The following is a 7,335-nucleotide window of genomic DNA, read 5'->3' on the forward strand; positions in this document are numbered from 1 at the left end:
GGTGGAGGTACTTCTGCAGGCCCCACGGTGCGGTTTCGTAGTGTGATGAGGTGAACTTGCGCCTTTGGGTTTGTTTCGGTATTGCTAGGTAATGCGCCTTGCGGTCTCTCGGAAAAATTTTGTGCTAGTTGATTTATTTGTTTTTCTATGTTTTGAATGCTAGCTTGTTGATTCCTAAAATTAGATTCTAATTGTAGAAATCTTTCCGAGTTTTTCTTATCAGTGTCAGAGACGAGGCGAGATATAGTATCTTCGAGCCTTTCTCGTCCACCTTGTTGTTGAGTGAAATTTTGTGACTCATTTCTTGATTGCTGAAAGTTTGTTCGTTGGGTTTGTTGGTTACTACTATTGCCGGTTTCCCTCCAACCAAGGTTTGGGTGGTTTCGCCATCCTTGGTTGTAAGTTCCCGTTGGAGGACCCGACGGCCTAGGTCTATTATCAATGTAGTTTACCATTTCTTGTTGATCGTCCGTTTCTTTCATGCAACTCCAATTTTCATGTGACCCACCACACCCTTCACAAGCCATAACCGAGACTGTTTTTGTCATTTCTAATTTTTTTATTTTTGAAGAAAGGGCCTCGATTTGGGCTTGTAAAGAGGTGCTTTCGTCGACCTTATGGGCGCCCGGGGCGATAGATTTATTTCCCCGGGGAGTGTGCCATTGAAAATTGGTTTGAGCAATTTCCTCAATCTGATTATATATTTCGTGTGGGCGTCGATTACCTAAAAGTCCCCCGGAGCTAGAATCAAGTGTCTGCCTAGTGTGTGGCAACAATCCATTGTAGAAAGTGGATACTTGTTGCCATATTGCGAGGCCGTGATGGGGACACTTGCGTAATAGCTCCTTGAACCTTTCCCATGTTTCATATAAGGATTCCCCGTCCTCTTGCGAGTATGTATTAATTTCAGCCATTAATTTAGCAGTTTTAGAAGGAGGGAAATACTTATATAGAAACTTTTGGGCTAGTTCATCCCAGGTGTTTACCGATCCAGCTGGGAGGGTGTTGAGCCAAGCTTTCGCTCGGTCTTTTAGTGAGAATGGAAACATACGGAGGCGGATGGCGTCGTTTGATGCTCCATTGATCCGAAAGGTATCACATATTTCTAAGAAATTAGTTATATGTAGATGAGGATCCTCGTCCGCAAGCCCGTGGAAGGTTGCGGAGTTTTGGAGCATTTGTATCAAATGCGGTCGAAGTTCGAAGTTATTGGCTTCGACATTCGGAGCATTGATAGCGGCGCCTAGATTACCTACGGTGGGCCGTAGATAATCCATAAGGGTACGTTGGTCCGCCATTGGGGGTGGATCACCCGAAACCTTCTCTTGGTTTTTGGCTTTTAACCTTTTTCTGAGAAAGTGTTCGGGTTCTTCTAGCGGTTCCTTTATGTCTTTATTGGAACTGGAGCTCATACACTACGTGAGGACGGCGTCGGGTTCCAAGTCCTGCAATAAAAACAAAAAGAACGTTGGTCAGAAGGTTCACCACGGCCCCGTGTTGAGCGAACACGGCCCCGTGGTCGGAATTACAGTGATTGTTTTTCAGATCCAAGTTACTGGAAGTTGGACACGGCCCCGTGTTGCACCGGCACGGCCCCGTGGTCAGCCTTCTGTAACTTGAAAAACAAAAAACTGCCAGTAACGTTGCTGAGCACGGCCCGTGTCCGACCAGGCACGGCCCCGTGCTGAGCTCTGCAGAAGCTAAAAATCTAAGAAAATCCTAAAAAAAATTAAAGAAAAATAAAAATATGATTAGGCCGTTGATTCCTAACTTTCTTAAAATCCTTGTGTCCCCGGCAGCGGCGCCAAAAACTTGATGTGCGTGAAGTGTGTTATTATTTTTGATATATATTTAAGCCCTTTTTACACTTTTAGCCAAGTTTTAAATTTATAAAACACGATATTTACTAACACTAAACACACATATGGGCAAGTGCACCCATCGTGGACGTAGTATAGTGTTGGTAAGATACCGAGTTCGTCCAAGGACACAAGAGCTTTTAATACCGGTTTATCCTCAACGTCTAATCAAATCAAAAAGGTTAGAAAAAATGTTTTAAACTAAGAAAAATAAAAAATAACTAAATGCTGAAAAATAAAAATAAAATAAAAAACAGATAGACAAGATGAATCACTTGGATCCGACACGTGTATTAGTATAACCTTTGATTATTTGTGACAACCGGTAATTTACGCGCTTAATTATGTGATTAACAGGTGATTACGCAATAATAAATAGTGTTTACGACGCTAATTCACTAAATTAGGCCCTTGGAGTGCCCAGGAACGTTTGTTCAGCTATACAGTGCGCGTGTGGTGATTTAAGGAAAATCTGCTGAATATTACGCGACAACGGACCGATACCGTACAAAATACTGACGACACCAACAAATATGGATGTTTCACGAATAATTTTATGTTTATGGAGTTTGGATTGCGATATCAGGTCACGTAGGAATTACGGGCCATTTACACACGAGATGGGCTTGTGGGCCCTGGGTCCAAGCCCGAAACCCACAAGCCTAAACCTGCGCATATTAAACTAGATCTATTGCTTGAGGATCTATACAAGATCTCAACCAAATCTTGTTAAATTGCCATGAATCTATAAAAATCTCATCAAAAGATCTTGATTCATAGGGCAAGCTATACAACCTGAATGTAATTTAAATGCACACAAGCACCTTTAACCCTCATATCTCTATATAAAGGACCCTCCCTTGTCTAAAACCAAAACACACAAGACTTCTTTTACTCTCTTCCTCTCTCGATCTGCATATACACACACAACACTTCTTCATCTCACAAACAAAAACCTTGACTCCCTCTCCTCTCAAAACAAAACACAATCAATCAACCCCTGGCCCTCCTTCCCTCTCGTTTCGTATCCGGCAACACAGTGCCGGTTAACCGGCTACCGGCGGCTCCCCGTCTTGTTCGAACTCCGACAGCCCCCCTCTCTTCTTAAATCGTTGCCGACCACCACCTCTCTCTTGGTGGCGGCGGACGTAAACGGGGCAGCAACACCACCACCACAGGCGGTGGCGCTATGGTGGGTGGTGCCGGTGAAGGTCGAAGAGAGGAGAGAGAACGATCGGAGAGAGAGGCCAAGAGAGAGAGAGCAGTGGAGAACCGACAAGAGGCACGACGGCCGGCGACAATCCGGTGAAAGTTTCCGGTAAGACTCCCGACCCCGTTTCCCCGATTCCTTTCTTTTACGGTGATGAAGACCTGCTGTTATGATTCAAGTTACAGTTCAACAAAGAGTTGGGTGGTGGCTCGGTTTAGTCAACAATCGGCTCAGCTTGGATATTTTGGGTTTCGGCTCGGATAGACGTGATCAGATTATGTTCAGGTTAAGTAGACTCAACATCAAATTTCTTTAGTTCATCTCATTAGTTCATCTCAGTATTGTTTTTTTTTGTACGGGTTGTTTACGTTTTGTTTCGGGTCAAACCCGGTTGACTCGGTCAACACCCGAGTCAACTCGGGTCAACAGCAGATTGGCAGTGGTCAAGACGGTTCGGTTTCGGGTCGAATTCGGTCAACAAGTAAGCGGGACTACACAGCTCAACTCGGACGAGTCTGGTCAACTCAGCGAGTCAACCCGGTCAACCCGGTTGACTCGGTCAACTCGACTCGGTCAACTCAGTGACTCGGTCGACTCAGTCGACATTTCGACATGAAGATGGTAAAGATCAACAGCGCGTTTTATTTCGTTATTTTCATAACTTTATATATCACGTGAAAAACGAGCTCGAACCGATCTATTACAAGTATAGTTTATAGTTCAACTTATTCGACAAAAACTTGCATAAATATTGTTTATATTGTTTGAATCTTGATTGTATCTTGAAAAATAACGACAACTTGTGTTGTCGGGGGCGTCCAAAAACAGAGGAAACTCTGCTCGTTTTTCGAGAAAACCCGTAAAATAAAACGAGTTTTTATTATAAAACAAAACGTGTCTTGTTTGTAAAACGATGATTATTGTTATAAAGCGACTTTTATAAAACCAGATACACATATAGAGTATAACTTTCGACAACGACTTACAACTTACGAGAACAACGATATGGAAATTATTTCAACAACAAAAATAAATATAGTTATTATTATATTTATTTCAAACGAACTCGAATCCTTTTATAAATATATATAGTTATATATTTATTTTCCAATAAAAGTCGACGATTCTTTTACAAAATAAATATAACTTTTATATTTATTTTATACGCCTAGACGGCACATACGTATATTTTTGGCAAATATACACAAGACGCAATATATAATACGAGTTTATTATATATTACTTTCATACGAATATTCCTTTATGTCAACATACAACTTCTTAAAACGAGCTAACCAGTATAACTTCTTCGCTTATTTTAAGTTAACAATTTACGTCAAATCGTTCAGTTAACGATTCGGTAGAGCTCGGTAACACGTAGTTACCGTTTTTGCTTAGAAACTTATTAGATATTCCATGTTAGGAATATTGTAGAATGCACGCTAGCAAGTCCCGTCTTGGAAACGACATCGCAAAGTCGTATATAGCTAGCTTTGCACAGGAATATTCAGGTGAGTTCATAACCCCACATTTTTACACTTTTATAAATGTTTTCGGGGTGGAAAGACATGCACTTTTTGCAAATCATACAAGAATTATATATTTTTAAACCATGTTACAAAGAACACAAGTGGTTTACGAAAAGCTTATGATTTATACCGGTTTTCCAAACAAGCGTATTTTTTTGAAAATACAAAGACAAGAGTTTAAAAATACATGAGTTATGGTATGAAAATATAAAAAGCACACTTGGTGAGAACGAGTACCAAGTGTGTAGCGATATAAGAATACAAGAAACACACTTGGTGAGAAACGAGTACCAAGTGTGATGTGATATAAGAATACGGGAAGCGCGCTTGGTGAGAAACGAGTACCAAGTAGGATGCGCTATGAAAAATGATGCGAGGAATCGTGTCACGAATAGGGTACAGAAGCACCATTAATCAACAATATACCTAGACCGCAGAACAAAAGGTTAGATCTAACGGGTGCCGGGCAGCCACACTCTCGATGAGGGCGAGTATCGAGTAGTGCTTTTGTGTCTCAGAATATACCAATTAAATGCCTAAGGTTTGGTGACTTCCTATGTCGTGTCACATGTTAATGGCTTTGCAACCCATTAACAATCCTGATATTTACAGGAATACTTTAATTACATGAAATTCATACCATACTAAAACTTGATTTATACTTGAGTACGTGGGGTACTCAAAGAAAACTTGAATTAAACTTGAGTACGTGGGGTACTCAAGAAAACGAGAATTATACTTGAGAACGTGGGGTACTCAAGAGAAATGTGAATTATACATAGGTACGTGGTGTACACATGAATACTTGTTTTATATATGAAAACATGATTTATACATGAATACATGATCTGTTCAAGAAAATGATATTAAAATTTGTTTTCTCAACAATACTTCGAAAACCGGTTATTCAAAAAGATTTACTTCAAATCTTTTACAAACAAACTATGAACTCGCTCAACTTTATGTTGATTTTTCGCATGTTTCTTTCTCAGGTTGCATTTCTAAGACAAGGCACGGTTGGAATAGGAGAACCATGAAGAGTCGAGTACTTAGTGACGTTCATTTTCTAAAAGACTTAGATTGTTTGCTTCCGCTGTGCAATGAAGATACCAGTCCAGTCACGCTAATGCTCTGATAATTTCGGGGTGTGACAGATTGGTATCAGAGCTATAGGTTACCGCGAATTAGGTTTCTGTAGAGATACCTAGGCTCTAACCTCACTTTCCTCTGGGAACTTAGAATATTAAAACCTGAATGCATACAGAACGCATAGTACTCGAATATGGTCTCCAACCGTTGCCGAAAAACAAACAGTCAAGATTTTTGTTTTCAAACATACGCTAAAGTGGTGTTGTACACACGGTACACAAAACAGTCGCATACAGTACACAAAACTCTGAGAGTTTAGGAAACATGCATTTAAGACCTTCGGAAACTCATGTTGAAGTTCATTAAAGGTCATCACGTAGGAACCGCGAATATAAACTCGGGCACACACTATTATTCATATTGTCTATGATGTTTTGACTTCCCGAGCAAGCAGCCTACGCATAACAAAACGCTAGTGCACAAGTGTACATGAAACTTAAGCTATACGTCAACGGAGGTTGAAGTACGTCACATGCGACTATCGATCAGGAAGCGGCAGTTGGCGCGCGATCCTGCAAACGACACGAGTCATGCTAAGAAGAAGACGTGTGTCTCCGCATTCCCCCTACCACGACGAATACGCTATGTTTGACATTCCATGTCACCTAATAACTGGTTATCACATGCAACCCCAGGTAAAGTCCTTAAATTTCTTTATTGAAATTTCGACTTTCACACTTACTGAGTAGATTTTCGTATCTCTACTCCTCTTGATGGCCATTGTGTCACGATCATTTCTTTCAGTATAGCGAATATTCATTTGCTTCATTTCTTGAAAATTCATATGTTACGCATGCATCGTTTGTTACGCATGTGGTTTCATTTCGAATAAAGCATTTCATTGAAGTTCAAATACTGTTTCGCTAAATATTAGTATTGATTTGTGAATGACCCACATTATTGAAATTGTTGGCTTCCTTGTTATCGAGTCAACACATTTTCTTGAAATTTCTTTTCTTTTCAAGTTACATACATGGTCTTCGTTGTAACCATGCCGAAAGTTTTCTTGTCGATACATGCAACTATTGTCGGATTGCGCCAAAATCGAATTCAATTGTTTGAACTTGTTCATTACACATATTCAATTCAAGACACCATATGATGTATTGAAAACATCATATTCGAATTCGTTTTAACAAGCGTTTCATTGCTCTGAGTCGTAGTAGATTTGTTTGATCTACGACTCCATTAAGTCGTTTGTTGATTTCGACACCTTGTGGTGTCAATACAGACTTGTAGCTTGGGCTAATCATGATTGAACGTTTTATGCAAAACACAGGTGATACCTGTTCGATCACCGCTATACTTGAATTGTTTCATTCACTGCGACACCTTGTGGCGTCGGTAAAACTTGCAGCTTGGGCTGATCATGATCGAGCGTTTCATGCAAACTAGTACATTTGAGCTTGTTGAAATCTAAATTCATTTATTGGATGCAATCATTTCTAGAATTCATTTTCATCTTGCGATACGTTCTTGATTTCACATCATTCGAATAAGTCTTGATTCGATTTCATGATCGTTCACTTTGGTACTATTCGTACTTTCTACGCATAACGTAACTCTAGGGAGTTAACGTAGTCTAAAT

General features: G+C 40.2%; 1 non-coding gene across 1 annotated transcript; it reads left to right on the forward strand.

Moving 5' to 3' along the window:
• The first annotated feature begins 813 nt into the window (after positions 1-813).
• On the forward strand, positions 814-920 carry LOC118487818. The gene has a single exon (XR_004882761.1). It is a non-coding gene; the product is annotated as a small nucleolar RNA R71 (small nucleolar RNA).
• The last annotated feature ends 6,415 nt before the right edge of the window (positions 921-7,335 follow it).

The sequence above is a fragment of the Helianthus annuus genome, chromosome 15, assembly GCF_002127325.2.
Source record: "Helianthus annuus cultivar XRQ/B chromosome 15, HanXRQr2.0-SUNRISE, whole genome shotgun sequence".
Classification (NCBI taxonomy): Eukaryota; Viridiplantae; Streptophyta; class Magnoliopsida; order Asterales; family Asteraceae; genus Helianthus; species Helianthus annuus.